The sequence below is a fragment of the Cornus florida genome, unplaced genomic scaffold, assembly GCF_030987335.1.
Source record: "Cornus florida cultivar Cherokee Brave unplaced genomic scaffold, ASM3098733v1 CherokeeBrave_3.0.0_Hap2_Chr09, whole genome shotgun sequence".
Lineage (NCBI taxonomy): Eukaryota > Viridiplantae > Streptophyta > Magnoliopsida > Cornales > Cornaceae > Cornus > Cornus florida.
In genome coordinates, this window is record NW_026775579.1 from 54,336,514 (window position 1) to 54,357,980 (window position 21,467).

Below are 21,467 nucleotides of genomic sequence, written 5' to 3' on the forward strand. Positions count from 1 at the left end.
TTATGACTCATTCATAGATGTTTTGTGAAGTTTGACTCCAAATAGATGGATTAGAAATGAAAAACGTGATCTTAATATCTAGATTATAAGAACACTGTAAAAAGATGGAACTCTACATGTCAAATTATATATATATATATATATATATATATATATATATATATGTTTGTGTGTTCAAATTTCAATATATTTATTAAAATATATATATACTATTTATATAGAAAATATATTTAAAATTTATAAAAATAAATTAAAAAGAATGATATGTTTATATACTATTTAAAATATATTTATATACTATTTAAAATATATATGTTTTTTTTTTTTTTTTTTTTTTTTTTTTTACAACAGTTGAAATTACCAAACATGTTTTGTTTTCAAAATTCTTGAAACGCATGGCTTACCAAACATGTTTTTCATGTTTCTGTTTCCGACATTTCCAAAACAAAACATCGTTCCTAAACATACTTCCGATTTTTGCCAAAACACTCCAAAAGTAAAAACGCTGTTTCTGTTTTAGCCAAAAACAAAATGCCTAAAGTAAAATGCATGCCAAACGGGCCCTAATCGACCATTTCGAAAGAAGAAAATAAAACTGATGTGAAAAGTCTAGATAGCCCCTAGATCAGATTATGCAACAAAGTTTCAAAATGAGTCCATAGGAGGCTCATTTCACCAAAGAAGAAGGTTTGCCCGGAAACAACCATGTACGCAAACGTAGCTTACCTATTAGGATGTGCTACAATGGTCCATGGCTTAAAAATACCACCGATGCAAAATTCGACCCCCTAAAGGGCAAAAAGGCAAAAATGAACAAGAAAAGGGAAATTTGAAAACCAAAATTAGGAAATGGTTTTAAATGACCGTTTGGCCCTTGGCCACACTTCATACAAGATAAATGAGACCTAGTGGAGGTGCCGGAACATACTTTACACCACCCAATTTGAAAATGAACCATTAAAGGCTCGGTTTCTACTATTTTAGCCCAAAAATGCAATATGTGAACTAAAATGCAAAAATGAAAACTAAATAGTGTTTAGCCCTTGGCCACACCTCACATATGGCAAATGAATGCTAAAGAATGAGTTACATACACAATGCACACACCAGTGCGAAAATGACATATTGAAACCCAAGTTTTCATGCTTTTCTCATTAAAGGCAAAATTCTACATTTTTGAATATACATGGATTACAATGAAAAGAGTGTGCTTATGCACACTTTACACATATGGAATCAAAGAATACTAGTTTTATCAAAATAAACAAAAGTAAACATGATATGCTAACATGTGCATATTCAATGTCATCAAAAACACTTCAAGACTTCTAGCATGTCTAAGAGAGTTGTGTATCCCACAACAAAGCTTTTTTACCTGCAAAACACCCAGTAACTTCGGGGTGAATAAACAAGACTAACAAGTTTATTTGTAAGGGATGAACATGCATCGACTCGATTTCTTTAGAGATTTTTAGGACTAACATGATATAGTTCACAAGGGATCATGCCACCTAACGTCTATGTCAAAGATTAGACTCAGGGATCATCATAAGCTACCATAGAGTATAAGCAATAAGAATTATGATATATATACATATATGAAACAAGTCAAAGTTGGGATAATCCAAGAACACAATAAGAAGGATGCTAGAATACAAGGATCACATTATAAAATGCAATTAACATGATTGGGAGTGATACATGAAATCAAGAACAAGGCATAATATCTATGCAATTAACAAGATTGGAGCATTCCAATTAACAAGATGGAAGTAATACAAGAAATCAATGACATGGTATAATATCTATGCAACTAAATAAGGATGGAACATTCCATGAAACACGAAAAGAGTTATACATGAAATCAAGAACAAGACATAGTGTCTATGCATTTAAACAAGGATAGAATACTCCACATAACACAAAAAGAGTCTTAAATCTTCAAGGAATACAACACTTGAAATTTAAGGAGTTAAATCACAAATGAAGCATAAAATCTATGCAATGAGACAAGATTGGAGCATTTCACATACACGACAAGTTTAAATCTTCAAGGAATAGCAACTTGAAATTTAAAAAGTGAAATCAACCAATGTGGAAACTTGGATATCGCCCGGATTAAAACCGTACTCTTGAGATCACTTTAGGGCTACTAACCCATGGGTACCTTTCCCCTAGTGCGCACTATAGTTGTAGAGGGACATTCCCCTGTACTAGAATCAAGTCCTAGCCATGTCAATTCTTGATTGACATCCCAAGTTTCAAAATTAATAAGTTGTGCAAGTCAAGATTGTATCAAAATACAAGAAATGCATTAACCACATATCATGCACAACCAAGATTTTGGAACACACAAGTCATGTCCTAAGTTCTCAACGATGGTGGCATGTGAAATGTCAAGAAATTAAAGTGTGCATTTATATAGACCACAACCAAGATAAATAGCACATGAAATCCATCGAAGCAAATATACCACAAGTATAAGGTACATGATATCAATTGCATACTGAACAACACATGTGTGAATAAACCATTTCAAGACAAATGAGCATGTTTATTAAGCACATTAATGAAACCAAGATACAGGAAGTCTAGATACATGATGTTAAGGCGTGATTAACTCTAGGAAGACCCAAAAGAGAATTTAATCTACTTAAGAGATTAAATTATCAAGGTTACATGGCAAGTCCAAATGTTCTACGAACAAGTTATGTTAATTATCATATCAAGGCCAAGTTTGGAATCAAGTTACAAGTTCATTTCATACAAGACACAACCATGTGGATTTGGTCCCATACAAAGGAAATAATTAAGTATAAGTTTTAAAACTTATCCGATTATTCTTAAATTGATACACGTGAAGGAACTTGTCAAGAAAATCATAAATACAAGGTTAGAAACTTAATTGAGCTCATGGAAACATTGAATGGATTTTAATTAATTCATTTAATTAAAATCTCTAGATTTTGATATTCATCCAAATGATCCTAAATTAATATATGTTATGCAACATGTCAAAACTTGATTTACTAGCATGATACAAATGATTTCCATGCAATGTACGACCATGAGTATTAAACTTTAATATTAGAAAAATAATAATTGAAAGGTTTCAAAACCTAATCAAATATCCTAGATTTAATATATGTGAAACTATATGCCATGCACATCAAGAATTTCAAGTCAGAATTTCAATGGAGTGAATAGTATACTCGGAGCAATTTAATTAATCTAATTAATTAAATATTACTAGATTTCAAAACTTTTCCGATTACTCTCAAATTAATCTATGTTGAAGAGCCTAATATAATATGCTATCATATGTTGATTTAAAACTAGATAAGGCCACATGATTTAATATTTTATTCAAGATAAATATTAAATAAAATCTTCATTACTTGTCCAAATAATCTAGATTTAATATATGTCAATCTACATATCAAGGGGTAATATTCTATCATGCCATAGATTAAACAAAGTTATAGACAACCGGAAAAATTCAATCCTTCACAAGAAAAATAAATAATAAAATCTCTAGATTTTGTGATTCAAGCATATAATTAAGTTGTCTAAGCATCACAAGCATGTAATATAGCAAGAAAGTAAATTATAACACCCCCTACCTCAATTTGAGATGAAAACCTCAAATCCCCACTGAAAAAAAAGTGTTCCGAATTCGCCGAAACTGAAGGGTTTTGTCGGGGACAACACGATCTACATGAATTCGAAGGAAGCCCTATGAAAATCACAACTTGACTTCAAACCCAAACTCAAGAAATGGTCAGAAATGAATTCTAATAAGGGAGAATGGTAGAACACGTCGAGGGGAACAAAAACCGTGAAGGCCGAAGACTTTTCACTTAGGAAAAGTAAATCAAAGGAGGAGAGAGAAGGTGGAAGCTCCATGGGCATCCATGGCTGATTTAGGTCATGCAAGGAGAGTGGGGAAGATGAAAAATAAAATATTTCACCCCCCTTTTAAAGAAATCTCAAAAAGTACCTCGAAAAGGCCCCGCCGGATCCGGAAAAGTAGAATTTGAGCAAACACACTCAAATGGCAAAACTTCGTGAATGAAAAATATTTAGAATGATAAAATATGAATAACAGAAGAAACGGCGTCAAAAACTGAGTTCCGAGTAGAAAGTTATGCCCTGAACAAGTTCGGCGGCAATCGGGTCCAAAAACTCTGAAACTGGAGAAAAATGACCAGAACGGAATTCTAAGAGTCCATAACTCGATGAAATGTGAAAATGAATCCCGTACGAGGATCCAGGCTCCAGACGAGACATTTTGCAATAACTTTCGTTAATTGCACAATGGCACCTACAAAAAGGGTTAACTGCGAAACTGCCCCAGAATAAAAATATCTTCCAAAAGATATTTTCTTAGATACCCCTGAAATAAAATATCTTCAAAAGATATTTATGAAAAATACCTCAAGAAATGAAAAAGATTCTGAAGAATTGTGCATCCATGCCTCTATGGGCACCGGGAGCAACCAGAGTACGTTCTTGCAAAAAGTAAAGATACGTATTTCAAGGAAACCACTCAAGATGAAGTACGTGAAGTCAAAAACCAACTCCAAGCATGAGAAGTGAGGTTGTACCAACAATGTGACATACGGGGAAAAAACAGAATAGGGAAAAAGACGAAATAGGGAAAAGGACGAAAGACGCATAGTGTCCTAAAAGTGAAAATGCGAAAATGACTCGGTCCTTAAGGGAAGTTGTCAATTCACATGAAAGAGTCTTAGAAACCAATTGCAAGCACTCGCGATGACACTAAGCGACGCGAAACAGAGCTCAGAAAAGAAAATTAAACGAAAAAAATTCATTCGTAAAATTTCAAGAAAAGGAAAGGGAGGTAAATGACCGGGTCGTTACAAGTTTGCACATGCTTTGAATCTTTCATACCAAATAACTATCTCATTTGCATATTTTGATTGAGATATAAAAATCCCATCATCAAGTTGTTTCACTTGGAGACCTAGAAAGAAAGTTAGTTCTCCAACCATGCTCATTTCAAAAGTATTACTCATATTCTTAGCAAAATCATGAACAAAGTTATCACAAGTAGCACCAAAAATAATATCATCCACATAAATTTGAGCAACAAGAAAATTTTTTCCTTTCCTGAAAATAGACAATGTTTTATCTGCTCCTCCTCTTCAAAAGCCCTTGTGCACAAGATAAGAAGTTAACTTCTCATACCATGCTCTAGGTGCTTGCTTTAAACCATAAAAAGTCTTTTTAAGATGAAAAACAAAATCAAGATTATGTGGATCAATAAAACCTTTTGGTTGTGCTACATAAACTTCTTTCTGCAAAATACCATTCAGAAAAGTACTTTTTACATCCATTTGAAACAATTTGAATTTAAAGTGACATGTAAGAGCAAAAAGAAGTCAAATAGACTCAAGTCTAGTAACAGGTACAAAAGTCTCATCAAAATTAATTCCTTCAACATGAGTGTATCCTTAAGCAACCAACCTAGCTTTATTTCTCATCACAAGACCATGTTCATTAAGTTTATTTTTAAAGATCCATTTGGTCCCTATGATATTAACATCACTAGGTCAAGAGACTAATTCCCAAATATCATTCTTTACAAATTGAAGCAGTTCTTCTTACATAGCCATAAGCCAATTAGAACTTTGAAGAGCTTCATCAACATTCTTTGGTTCAAACTGAGCTATGTGACATGAGTTTCCTATGTCAGCTACAATGGATGAGTGTCCTAATTGATTACAGACTGCATTCCTAGTACCCGGCTTATCCTATGGACCTATCACATTGTCAATTGGATGACTCGATTGAACCCTAGAACTACTAGATGTGGGAATGTCTAAAGATGGTGCATAAATTCCTATAAGTTCATCAGTGGTGACCTCTAATTCCTCATTATCATCTTCTTCAACCTCTTCCCATTCTCCACCTAAAATCTCAATTCTTTCTTCCTCGACAATTGTAGGTTCATTTATTTCTCCTATAATTTCAAAATTAGTTTTTTCTTCATCAAGTTAAGAATAGCTTATCTTAGACGTTGTATCATCAAACACACCATTAAGGGACTTTATAACCATTTTGGTTCTAAGATTAAAAACCTTATAAGCTCGACTTGTTTGTGAATTACCTAAAAAGACACTTTCATCACTTCTAGAGTCAAATTTTCCCAAGTGTTTCCTATCTCTAAGGATATATATAAAATTTACTTCTAAAGACTCTAAAATATTTAACAGTGGGCTTTCTATCATACCACAATTCATACTCTAAAGTATTTACAAGCAGTACGTACTGATTCAACCTAAAAAATGACTAGCAATTTTATTTTCATGAAGCATAGTACGAGCCATACCTGCTATTGTCCTATTTTTCCTTTCCACTACACCATTCTGTTGTGTGTTTTAGGTACAGAAAATTCATGCTTAATGCCAAACTTATCATAGTATTCAATAAATTACTTAGGTTTGAATTCACTAGTATTGTCGTTCCTAATCCGAGTAATTTGATATCCCTTCTCATTTTGAATAAGTTGGCAAATAGACTTGAAATTTACAAAAGTATCAAAATTTTCTCTCAAATATGCAACCAAAGTAAATCTAGAAAATCACCAACCATAACAAGTAAATATCTTTTTCCTCTAATGCTATTAGGTGTTATATGAGCCATTAAATCCATATAAATCAATTCTAAAGGTTGAGAAGTGACTTTATGAATAAGTCTCTTATGTGATACTCTAATTTGTTTTTTTAATTGGCATGGACCACATATTTCATTCTTAGGCATTTTTAACTTAGGTTAATCTCGAACAAGATCATTATTAGATAAATTCACCAAATCAATAAAATTCACATGACTAAGTCTTTTATGCCATAAAACTGCCTCATCAGTAACTGCAGCAAAAAACATAAGTGAAGGATCTGAAAACACAACATAGCAATTATCAGAAGTTCTAGTTCTTTTCAAAACACATTCACTTTTTCATTAGTTACAAAACACCATTGTTGAGTAAAATTAACTTGAAACTCCTCATCACAGATTTGACTAATACTTAAAAAATTAGTAGTTAAACCTTTAATATATAGAACATTTTTTAATTCCCCAATGCCTGGAAATTTGATCTTACCTTTACCACTTACACTAGAAAAATTACCATCACCAAAAGGTACAGTTCCAACAGTGCATTCTTTAAAAGTGGTAGACAATATTTCATCCCTTGTCATATGCCTAGAGCAACCACTATCAAAGTACCAACCACATGGACCAAGTGCTCTAAGTGTAGTGTGCATGGCAAGACATTTAAAATTGTCTTTCTTTACCCCAACAATTTTAGATTCATTATGCAATGATTTCCTTATTGTTCTAGGTAAAGTATCATAAGGCTTAGAAATCCTAATCCTTTTCTTCTTCATATTTGAACTCTCTAGATATTTCAATTTCTTCCCAAGTTCAAATTTTCTTTTCTAACAGTTATACATAATATGCCCTTTTTCACCACAAAAATGACTTGTTGAAATAAGTTTGGGAGAACTAATGATAATACAAGGTTTGGTTTCAACTTTCACAAAAATATCTTTAGATTTTTTAAAATACAAATCCTTTGAAGTTGAAGCCAAAGTCTTTGTTATTACTAATATTCTTAATTATTTTCAACTTATCTATTTTGCAAGTGTCAATTTCAAATTTTTGAAGAGACTATTTTGATTTAGCAAACTCACTACTCAACTTATTAATTTTAAGTTCAAGTGATTTATTAAACATATTTACCTTTCCAAGCTTTTTTTCCAGAAAATCAACCTTATGAATAAGATTCAAATTTTTATGGCCAATTTCTTCCAAATTTTTATTAGAGACAGAAACTTCTAACTTATAAATATCTCTATCAAGTTCTACAAGATTCAATTTCTCTAACAAATTTTCAAACTCCGTTTAAAACTTGGACCACTCAATTTGAATGTTTATGACAGAATAAAAAATAGGAGGTAAAGGCAACACATCAACAAAAGATGAATTTTCAAACATGATGCAAAAATCACAACAAATCAACAAATATGATCTACTCAGTATATCAAGTAACTCTAATACCAATTATGAAAACAGTTTAAAAGTGCGGCGCGAAAGTTTTTAGTTGATTTTAATTGTGATTAACTCCTTTAATGACCTAGATTAATATTAATAGGTCAACTTGCCCAACTTGTGATTGATTAATTTGTCTAAGTAATATGATAAATTTAAACATTTACAATCACAAAGATAAATACTATAAAGTAAAGCAAGTAAGGTTAGAGAGATTGTACCAGAATTTTTAATGAGGAAACCTCAATTGGTAAAATAGACCAATTGTTTGTGTGGGAGAAACCTCGCGGACCGTGCGGTCCAAAGTAAACCGATCCACTATTTTTGAAACAAAGTATACTGAACATTGACTTTGGCTCACACCCTATCGTTCTACCAAACACCAATCGCTGACAATCCTCTGGCTTTGTGACATCCCATCTAACAATACTTGACCTAAGGTTTATTCTTGATCTTTGTAGAAAGGTTACAGGTAGATCAAACAACATTCCTCTAATGCTTTGACCCTTTCAAAGTGTGATCGCTTTTACTTCTTTTCTTCAAGATCTGAAATCATTGTAGAAGAATAGATCTGCTTTGTCAGAATCTCTGAATCTTCAATCAAGCTCCAATTCTGATGAGATGGAGAATAACACTACTAAATCACTCATGAATATATGTGTGTGCTCAAAAAAATATAATCAGAATAATAAGGTTTGATTTTCTAAAGAATATCTCTCTAACGGCTTTCTCAAAATATTTAATTGATGTTTCTTAAAGCCATACTTCAATAATGAATGAAAGTGGTATGATATAGAAGTTTGGAAGACCTAAGCACACTTATAAAACAAGTAGAATTCGTGCATAGGATGTAGAAGGAAGTTTGGACCAAAAATGAATCAAAACAAAACATGAAACTAAAGTTGCCTTTCATACTCAGCAGTCTTGAACCGGTACAAGGTGTGGCTACCGGTTCAGGAAAGGCATAATGGTTTCTGATGTACTTTGGCTACCAGTTCAGCCTTTGGCTATCGGTTCAGAGTTGGCAGTGTTGAATTCCTTTAAATCAGCAGTTTGGCTACTGGTACAAGAAAGGTGCTACTAGTTCCCAATGAACAAAAGTGAAACCTATTGTTCCTTCAACCTTCTAAAACTTCCTAAGTGTTCTCACTCACATACATACCTTCCTAAAACATTGTTCTCATTATCCTAGAGTGTAGTAAACTATGAACACTTGAACTTCTTCAAATCCCCATCCGATCTTCAATCTTGAATTTTTGAACTAAAAAATTACAACTCGATTGGACTTGTTTTGACAACGAAATTACCCAATTACAAAATGTATATCTCACAGGTTTGACCAATTCAGTGTAGTACTGGTAATTGTTCTTTCAAGATTATTTGTAATTATACATTTTTCGGTAATCGTTCTTTCAAGATTATTTGTAATTATACATTTTTCGGTAATCGTTCTTTCGAGATTATTTGTAATTCTACATTTGTCACTAACCGAGGCACCTCAAATCCTTATGTTTTGTTAGCTTGTATTCCTACATATGGAGTTACATTTTCTCTAGCACAAACCATTCTCCAGGGATAGACCCAGGAATTTGTGTAAGGTTGGGGCAATAGTGTAATCTTTTAATAATTTCAGGGGGGGGGGGGAATATGAAATTTTCATAAGTATATAGCTCAAAAAGGAAAAATCAGTAGTATTAATGCAAAAAAAAAAAAAAATTCAGTGGGGATAATTGCCACCCCTGGATGTATACTAGATCCATCCCTGCTTCTCCTCCTACCATTTTTGCTATGGTATATGGATTGGATCGAAGATAATCTTGGCCATCACAATGATGCTTTTTATATTGAAAATATTCGGTATTATCATGTTCGATGAAAATATTATCCATATCTTAATTTCACATGGGGTATTGATGATGTGTTTTACCGTAAGCCATACTATCAACTTTACTCTTTGGAGAATTGACGGAGATTCGGACATTGCTCATACGCATGAGTCACATATGACTCTCACCTATGCTTAGAAAAATGGGTAGGGACTTATAAATCTTTAGAATTTGTCTATATAATTTAGGAATTGTTATTAATTAGTATTAGGACTATATTTGCCAATAAAAAAGGTCTGCTGTCTTACAGCATGATTGGATTGGGCAAAAGCTATTTATACAGCTCCAAACATAGGTCAGTTTTATGTTTCAGTAGCATGGTAGCCATTTTTGAATTTTTATGTTTGTAACAACTATTTTGGATCTTAGGGTTCTTTGTAATGCATATATATACATAGACATATGTAATTTTTTATTTTATATTAACATGACAAAAAAAAAAAAAAAAAAGAAAAAAGAAAAAAGAGAAACTAAAACAAGAAGAAGGCATCTGAAAACAGAGCCTCACTAACACTTAAAGGAACATCCAACCCAAAAAAGTTTTGACCTAGTGCTACTTATCTTAATTCCGACAGAGTTTTGTTTTGAAAAATGAGTATCTAAACACATTGAAAGATATGTTTTTGAATGTAAAATTGATGTTGTAAGATTGATGAACCTTGCAAAAACTTAAGAAAAGTTTGAAAAGGGTGCTCTAGGATGCATTGAAAAGCCTTTGACGAAATTTAGACATAGTGGTTAATGTCTTATGGACCTAAGGACCATGTTTTAATGATGTGACTAGAACTTAAATGCACTTAAGTATGTTTAATATAATTTTTTATTGGCAAGAAATTCACACACACTCGCTTTGCTCATTTGGAGATTCGAACCCTCTACCATCCGCTTTGAGAGGAAGAAGAGATACTACTAGGCTAGAAGGCCCTTGGTTAGTATGTTTAATAATGTGTCCTAAACATGCTCCTTATGATTGATTAAAATGATGCAGTTATATGTTAAATAGGAAAGTTGTCAAAATTCTTATTTTTGAATTAACTTTTGAGAATTTGAAATGCCATAAAAATGAAAATTTTAGAATCAAAATAAACTTTAAAAGTGCTAGAAAAGTGTGAAGAATTAATTCAATGTTGAAAAGATTTGAAAAATAAAACTTTCTTAGAAAAAGGAGCCATTTTGGAATTTCGATAGTATTCCCCGTTAACATATGTACATATGAACGTAATATAACTAATTTTTGTTATTTTTTAAAATATAAATAAACTTTAAATGATTAACTAAGATGCCAAAACATGAATTAACCTAAATGATAAAAAATACAAAAAATATGCAAAACTGTGACCCTATCGTAATTCAAACAAAATTGAGATTGAACCTATGATTGAAAGAACTTTTTTGGGTTATGAAAATAGCATTCAAAAAATGTTTTAAGTTGAAAAAGTATTGAGAATTTAATTAAAATAGTATGCCTAATGGAATTTTTGAAAAATAAAAAATTTGACAATTTTTCGACAAAAATATGTTTTAAAAATAAAATACGAGGCTTTCATGATGTGCAAAACTAAAACTCTGAATTGAAATTTTACTTAAAATATATATCAAAACCCTTTCAAAAACATAATTTCAAAGAATTATATATGACCTTCAATTTTCAAACTTTATTAAAATATTTACAGAATAACGACAACGTTTTACAATTAAATTAACTTAAATATGCGAAAAATTCTATTAAATTTATTCAAATGAACTAATTTTAACAAAATTTTGATATGTCCTTTTAATATATGACAAATTAGAAAAAAAAATAAAAAAAACAACTAAAAGACAAAAAAGGACAAAACAACACGACGTCGTGTTTGCTTACCCTAAAATATCCCATTTTATAACCTCCCTCTATCTTCGAAGTCACCAGAGTCGAGGTCTTCCTGCCACCACCATTAGCGGTTATTCTCAAGGTAGTCTTGGCCAAGCCTCAAAGTGAAGGCAATTGTGCTATTGTTAGGAGAAGCATTGGAAGGTGTGACGGCCCAAGTTTTGCAACTCGGTGCGTCAGTGATGAACCGAAAGTTGACCTGGTAATGGGCTCGAAATATGGAAGCGAAACCAAAAACAAGGTCTATAGAGATATCAACCATCCTTAAGACACCCAAGTGACTTTCCATGAGGTCATGAAACTCAAAGAGAACGAAAGTGGAAATAAAGGTCAAAACAGGCAAAATCTATTAACTAAGGGGAAAAATGATCAATTCATAGAGAAATGGATGCTACCAAGCATACCATTGGAAAGACAATGAAAAATTAATGAAGTTAGACTAAAAAATCGCCTGATTCGAAGTCCGGACAAAAAATATATGAAAACAAGGACAAAACGACATCCTCCGATTTAGAGATACCGCGACCTTATCTCACTAAAACTGGTATAACTCTCACTATAGTGAGAGTGTTGTGCATGGCTGGTATCATTGGAAAGCTAACTTCAAGCTCTTGAATTTAGGCTCAAGAACGACCTAATTTGGATCAGAAATAAATGAGTTATGACCCTCTAAAGTTAACTCAAGAATTTATCCAAGAATTTGAAAAGAAACCGAGCTTCAGGGAGGATCAGTAGGCTGACGAACAGTACCAGCCGGCAGAAACCCCAACATTAGCCAGCAGATGTGTGACGACCTTGGTTTTTAAGCCAACGTGTCCTGTGATGAACCGAAGATTGACCCGATAACGGATCCGATAAGCGAAAGTGAACACAGAAAACAAGACTCTAAGAAGTTAAAGTGACCTTCCATGAGGTCGTGGAACTCAATGAGAACTGATGCGGAAGCAAAAGGTCAAAAATATGACAAATAAGCCCCCAGGGGCAAAATAATCATTTTTAAAAAATTATGGATTCGGGTGCCACCGAGCACACCGCTGGAAAGACAGTGAAAAATTAACAAATCTAGACTCAAGAATCACTTGATTCAGAGTCCAGATGAAGAAGATAAGAAACTCCAAAGTTTCATAAAAACCAACTTTCGAGTTTCAAAACAGTGCGGCAAGGGTAATTGACAAGGGGTAAAATGGTCTTTTTAGACAAAATTGGATGCAACTGAGCATACCGATAGATAGATTAGGAAAAATTAATGAATTTAGACTCAAGAATCACTTAATTCGGAGTCCGGATGAAGAAGATATGAAATGTCAAAGTTTCAAAAAAACCAACCTTTGAGTTTAAAATCAGTGCGGCAAGGGTACTTTACAAAGGGTAAAATAGTCTTTTCAGATAGAATTAGATGCAACCGTGAATACCGTTGGATAGAAAAGCAAAAACTAATAAACTTAGACTCAAAAATCACTTGATTTGGAGTCGGGACGAAGAAGATATGAAGCCTCAAAGTTTCAAAAAATTAGACTTATTTTCCGGGTAAGAAATCTGGGCAGGAATAGTGTTTTAACAGCAAGCACCAATTAATTTTTTTACCAGAATCAAGGCTAAAAACGGACCCTTAAACGAGTTTTTCTGGAAAAACACGAAGAAGAAACCCCCCTTAAAATCATGTTTTATACCCGACTATGCAGAAGAAACAAAAAAAAATATGATGTAAAGTCCCTAAAATGCCCCTTGAACAGCCTAGGTTAAGATGGACCCAAAAAGCTGCTACAAGCATTTTTTTTTTCCAGAAATAGCCAGAACAGAGAGTAAAAATGGGCTAGTAGATGAATTTTTATGGAAAAACACCAAGAAGAAACCCCCCTTAAAATTAAGTTTTCTATGTGACTCGCAAGAGAATTAAAAAAAAATGCAATGTAGAATGCCCAAAATGCCCCTCCATGAAATCTGGTCATGGAGGTCCAAAAAGCTGCTAAAAAAAAACAGAAAGCTGAACTTTACGATCAATTTCTGGCACCAAGACAACATTTTCTGGAAAAACACAAAAAAGAACCCCCCCCTAAAATCACGTTTTCTATTCAACCATGTGAAAGAAAGAAATAAAACTAAATTAAAAAGTCTAGAGTGCCCCTAGATCAGAATATGCAACAAAAACTCAAAATGAATTCGTAGGAGGCTCAAAACACAAACGATGAGGTTTTGCCTAGAAAGGACTATGTCGCAAATGTAACTTACCTACTTAGACGCGCTACAATAGTCCATAGCTTAAAAATATAGCTGATGCAAAATCCGACCCCCCAACGGGCAAAAAGGCAAAAATGGACTTGGAATGGAAAACATGGAATCCAAAAATGTAAAATGGAGTCAAATGACCATTTGGCCCTTGGCCATACTTCAAACATGATTTATGAGACCCTATGAAAGAATGAGAATGGAATTCCCACACCCGATGCAACCATGGTGAAGCAATGACTTGCGATTTTTTAAGATTTTCACAATATTTCATGAAGTTAAAAAGTACATAGAATACAATATAATGGTCATTGGCCTCCGGCCTCATCTCATACATATCAAATACATTGAAAGGAGTGTACTTAAGTACACATTACATACATGGAATCAAATATACATATTTTGACATATAAGTCTACAAAATGACATTTCATGCTAACATTTGCATGAAATGGAAACTTGAAAGCTACACGACATCCAAGGAATGCTAGGCGTCACGAACCAGGTCTTCGTACCTGAAATATGCCCCAGTATCATAGGGGTGAGTAACATAAAGCTACTTGTAGGAGATGAGCATGCATCGACCTAGCATTTTACAAATTTATCACCTTAAGGTGAAACATGTTAAAGGGGCTCATGCCACCCAACGTCTATGTCCAAGTGAGACTCGGGGAGCATCCTAAGCTACCTTAGAGTCTAAGCAACAAGAATCATGATATACATACGTGTATGAAATGAATCATGGTTGGGATAATCCAAAGAACACGACAAGAAGAGTGCTTGAGCATAGATTAGCATGAATTACATTTTCAATACAATTGAACTAGGTCTAGAGTAATCCATACAACATGAGAAAAGCATATTTGAATACAAGTTAACAAGAATCACATTATTCATGTAATTCAACAACAAAAGAGCATGTTATACAATGCAACGAGGTTTAAGTTCTTAAAGCCATCAACTTAGAATCTAAAGCAAAAAATGACAGTAGTGGTTCATGCCACCTAATGTCTATGTTATAAATGAATTAATAGGATCAATCCTAAGCTTTATTAGAACGTTAAAACACGATTTTCAATATCGATGCAATTTAACCAACATTGGAACTTCCAATACAACGCATAAAGTATAATTTCGCAAAGTTAACATCCTGTAACTTAAAATGGAACGACAAATAAGAAACAACAAGTTACAACATCATCTAGTTATCAACTTGAAAATGAAATGCGAAATCAAAAAAAGTGGATACTTGGACGTCACGCCGGATCAGACCGACAACATAGTTACTTTAGGGTTACTAGCCCATGGGTAACCTCCCTAAGTGCGCACTAGACTATATAGAGGGACTATTCCCCGTACTAGAACCACGTCCTAGCCATAGTTAAACAACGACATCCCCAAGTTTCCAAAATCAACAAGTTGTGCAACAATGCATATATCAACATGAATATGCAAGATAATCAACTATCTACCCAGCACAACCAAATTTGGAAACCTATACAATACATACTCTAAATCTATAACTAATATGCTAGGATGAATGTCGAATCTTCAGTGTGCGATTCGTTACACGCTATGCATGAATGATGTTAAATATGAAGTGTGCAAATCATTACGCATGATAACAATATATTCAATATTGAAAACATAAGCTTATGAGTTTAAATACAACAACAAGGTAGAACTTTAATTAAATCATGCTAATTTAAATCCCAAGGTTCTAAAACAACTTCAAATAGTCCCAAATTAATACATGCAAGAAAACAAGTCATGATCAATACAAATATCAAGTTAAAACCTTAATTAAGCTAATGGGACCACAAAATAGATTTTAATTAATTCTTTTAATTAAAATCTCTAGATTTTCAAACTTAACCAAATGCTCTCAATTTAACATATCCTAGAGAACATGCCAAGGACTAATGTAATATCACACTACAAGTTTATTTCATTCAATCTACGACTATGTGAATTAAACTTTCACTAAAGTTAAATATAAAACAAAAGTTGCAATTCTCATGCAATAAATCCCAATTTAATACATGTGAACAACCATACCAAAACTTAATTTTCTAGCATGCCACAATACAATTCCAAGTTGTATATCACCATGAGGATTAAATCTTAAACATGGAATTTAGTTAAATAAAAGGTTTCAAAACCTAACCGAATATTCTAAATCAAATATATGTGAAGCTATATGGCATGTAAATCAAGAATATCAAGTCGGAATTCAAATAGAGTGAATAGTGCACTCGGGGCAAATTAATTAATTAAATTAGTTAATAATTATTAATTTTCAAAACACCTCCAATTACTTTCAAATTCAACTATGCTAAGGCCTAATTTAATATGCTAACACATATTGATTTCAAGCTAGTTAAGGCCATGTGAATTAATTTTTCACTTAAGATAAATATTAAATAAAATCTTTAATACTTATTAAATTGTTCCAATTTTAATACACGATAATGAGCATATGAAGGGGCAATATAAAATCATGCTACATGTGTAAACCAAGTCATGAGCAACCGGGAAAATTAGATCCCGTACAAGAAAAATAAATAATAAAATCTGTAGATTTTATATTTAATCATGCAAATAAGTAGTATAAGCATCACAAGCATGCTATATAACAAGAATTTAAACCTAGAACATCTGCTACCTCAATTTGAGATGAAGACCTCAAATCCCCACTAAAAAAAAAGTGCTTCGAATCCGCCGAAATCGAAGGGTTATGCCGGGGACAACACGATCTACATGAATCCGAAGAAAGCCCCATGAAAATCCTAACTTGACTTCAAAGCCAAACTCATGAAATTGTCAAAAATGAATTATAATAAGGAATAATGGTAGAGCATGACGAGGGGAACAACAAATGCTAAGGCCGAAGGATTTCTACCAAGGAAATCAAGTGGAGGAGAAGAAAGAGTGAAGGCAGCCCCTTGGGCTCTCATGGCTGCCAGCCAAGAGGAGGAAGAAGGTCTGAAAATCTGATTTTAAAAATTAGGGCAACCTATTTATAGAAATCTCAAAAAGTGCCTCGAAAGGGCCCCGCCGGGTCCGGAAAAGTGGATTTTGAGCAAACACGCTCAAACGGCAAAACTCCGTGAACAAAAAAGATTTAAAATAAGAAAATATGAACAATGGAAGAAACGACATCAAAAACTGAGTCCCGATCAGAAAGTTATGCCCCGAACAAGTTCGGCGGCAACCGAGTCCAAAAACTCTGAAATTGGAGAAAAATGACCAAAACGGAATTCTATGAATTTACAAGTCAAAAAAAAGTGAAAATGAATCCCGTACGAGGATCCAGGCTCCAGATGAGACATTTTGCAATAACTTTCGTTAATTGCACAATGGCCCCTACAAAAAGGGTTAACTGCGAAACTGCCCCAGAATGAAAATATCTTCCAAAAGATATTTCTTAGATACCCCTGAAATAAAATATCTTCAAAAGATATTTATGAAAAACACCGCAAGAAATGAAATTAATTCCAAAGGTTTATGCATCCATACCCCTATGGGCACCGGGAGCAACCAGAGTACTTTCTTGCAAAAGTAAAGATACGTATTTCGTGAAAACCACTCACGATAAGGATACGTGAAGTCAAAAACCAACTTCGAGCTTGAAAAGTGAGGTTGTGCCAAAAACTGACAAATGGAGATAAGACGAAATAGGGAAAAGACGAAATAGCGCATAGTGTCCGAAAAACGAAAAATGCAAAAATGACTCGGTCCTCAAAGGAAGTTGTCAATCCATATGAAAGAGTCTCAGAAACCAATTCTGAGCACTCAAGATGACACTAAGCGGCACGAAATAGAGCTCAGAAAAGAAAATTAAACGAAAAAAATTCGTTCGTAAAATTTCAGGAAAAAGGAAAGGAAGGCAAATGACTGGGTCGTTACAACCTACCCTCCTTAAAGGAATTTCATCCCCGAAATTAGGAACATACCAGAGAGAACAGAATAATGACCGAACAAAAGGTCAAATCCAAGGACAGCTCACAATGCACTGAAGGACAAATCCTGAAGTCTAAAGATCAACTAAAGGAATGCGAAAACATGAACTAAGACAACACCCCATACGAATCGGCACATTAACTCCACGTCAACCACCGAGACAATCCCAAGAAAACGAAATGTCAAACGCGATGAAAGAAGAGTGTGACAAGGCAGTACGAACAGTAACCAGAACCCGCTTACACTTACTCGTCAGTATGGTAGCATGGCAGTATAAGGCACTAGTTCGTAACATGCTCCAGAAGGGAACTTTTTGATACAGAAGATGTCAATGTCAAAAATGATCATTACCAAAAGCACTACGGAAACCAGGCATCTGCGAGAGTTGGGGTAGCTAATCCCAAAACTCTGACAACAATGACACTGGCACTATTACGCTTAAGGCCTTAGATCTAGAAGGCACAAAGGAAAAAGAAATGAAACGGTGCCTCCTTGGCCCACGTCTCACTCCTGCAGATAAGGAAATGGAATGAATCGCAGTCCTCTACGCTCATATGAGCCTTACTCGCATCAATCGGCCGAACAGACAAGAAGGTTCCTGACATGGGTCCTTAAAAAATGAATTTCCCCTATCTAAAGAGGAAACCCGTGAAACAAGAATGCATCCAAGGGATATGACAGATCCTACAAAATAATACCAAAACCAGACATAAAAGTAAACAACTAGCATGCATCATAGCAATGGACTATCTACTCAAGGTGCCACATAAGCAAACAGACATGTTATCAAATCAAAACATGTTATCAAGAGAATATATACACATAAAGTATGCTTAACGAATAATAAATGTCTCAAAACACCTAAGCATGTGAACATGTTATCATACAAGACATGTTATCAAACAAAGCATGTTATCAAGATATAAATGACACATCAAAACAAAACAACATGAGCATGATGTGCACCCAAAACCCGTCGTCTAAGGTATTCGAACCCGGACGCTCTAATACCACCTGTGACGACCCTAGTTTTTAGGCCAGCGTGTCCTGTGATGAACCGAAGATTGACCCGATAACAGATCTGATAAGCGAAAGCGAACACAGAAAACAAGACTCTAGGAAGTCAAAGTGACCTTCCATGAGGTCGTGGAACTCAATGAGAACTGATGCGGAAGCAAAAGGTCAAAAATATGACAAATAAGCCCCCAGGGGCAAAATAGTTATTTTTGAAAAAATGTGGATTCGGGTGCCACCGAGCATACCACTGGAAAGACAGCGAAAAATTAACAAATCTAGACTCAAGAATCACTTGATTCAGAGTCCGGATGAAGAAGATATGAAACTCCAAAGTTTCATAAAAACCAACTTTTGGGTTTCAAAACAGTGCGGCAAGGGTAATTAACAAGGGATAAAATGGTCTTTTTAGACAAAATTGGATGCAACTGAGTATACCGATAGATAGACTAGGAAAAATTAATGAATCTAGACTTAAGAATCACTTGATTCGGAGTCCGGATGAAGAAGATATGAAACGTCAAAGCTTCAAAAAAATGAACCTGAGTTTAAAATCAGTGCGGCAAGGGTACTTTACAAAGGGTAAAATAGTCTTTTCAGATAGAATTAGATGTAACCATGAATACCGTTGGATAGACAAGCAAAAACTAATAAACTTAGACTTAAAAATCACTTGATTTGGAGTCGGGATGAAGAAGATATGAAGCCTCAAAGTTTCAAAAAATTAGACTTATTTTCCGGGTAAGAAATCTGGGCAGGAATAGTGTTTTAACAGCAAGCACCAATTAAATTTTTTTCCAGAACCGAGGCTAAAAACGAACCCTTAAACGAGTTTTTATAGAAAAACACGAAGAAGAAACCCCCCTTAAAATTATGTTTTCTACCCAACTGTGAAGAAGAAACCAAAAAAAATATGATGTAAAGTCCCTAAAATGCCCCTTGAACAGCCTAGGTCAAGATGGACCCAAAAAGCTGCTACAAGCATTTTTTTTTCCAGAAACAGCCAGAACAGAGAGTAAAAACGGGCTAGTAGATGAATTTTTCTGAAAAAACACAAAGAAGAAACCCCCCTCAAAATTGAGTTTTCTACGTGACAATAGAGAGAATTAAAAAAAAAATGCAATGTAGAATGCCCGAAGTGCCCCTCCATGAAATCTGGTCATGGAGGTCCAAAAAGCTGCTAAAAAAAAACAGAAAGTTAAACTTTGCGATCGATTTCCGGCACCAAAACGACATTTTCTGGGAAAACATGAAAAAGAAACCCACCCTAAAATCACGTTTTCTATTCAACCATGTTGAAAGAAGGAAATAAAAGTGAATTGAAAAGTCTAGAATGCCCCTAGATCAGAATATGCAACAAAAACGCAAAATGAATTCGTAGGAGGCTCAAAACACAAACGATGAGGTTTTGCCTGGAAAGGACTATGCACGAAAACATAACTTACCTATTTAGATGCGCTATAATGGTCCATGGCTTAAAAATATAGCCGATGCAAAATCCGACCCCCCAACGAGCAAAAAGGCAAAAATGGACTTGAAATGGAAAACATGGAATCCAAAAATGTAAAATGGAGTCAAATGACCATTTGGCCCTTGGCCACACTTCAAACATGATTTATGAGACCTTATGAAAGAATGAGAATGGAATTCCCACACCCGATGGAACCATGGTGAAGCAATGACTTGCGATTTTTCAAGATTTTCACAATATTTCATGAAGTTAAAAAGTACATAGAATACAATATAATGGTCATTGGCCTCTGGCCTCATCTCATACATATCAAATACATTGAAAGGAGTGTACTTAAGTATACATTACATACATGGAATCAAATATACATATTTTGACATATAAGTCTACAAAATGACATTTCATGCTAACATTTGTATAAAATGGAAACTTGAAAGCTACACGACATCTAAGGAATGCTAGGCATCACGAACCAAGTTTTCGTACTTGAAATATGCCCCAGTATCGTAGGGGTGAGTAACATAAAGCTACTCGTAGGAGATGAGCATGCATCGACCTAGCATTTTACAAATTTATCACCTTAAGGTGAACCTGTTAAAGGGGCTCATGCCACCTAATCTTAAGTAGAAAGTTGATACTTTTGAATTGCATGAATGATATGATTTATGCTAGAAATGATCTAAGGTAGCTTAGAAAGTTCCTTGAGTCTCATCTTGACATAGACATTTGGTGGTATGAGCCCCTTTGACTTGTTTCACCTTAAGGTGATATAATTGTAAAATGCTAGGTCGATGTATGCTCATCTCCTATGAGTAGCTTTATGTTACTCACCCACGTAGTGGAGACATTTTTTAGGTACAGGGACCTTGATTTGGGATGCACACTATGCTATGGAAGTTTCGTAGACTTCAAGTATCATTTTCATGAAAATGTTGGCATGAAATCCTATTTGTAGCTTTGT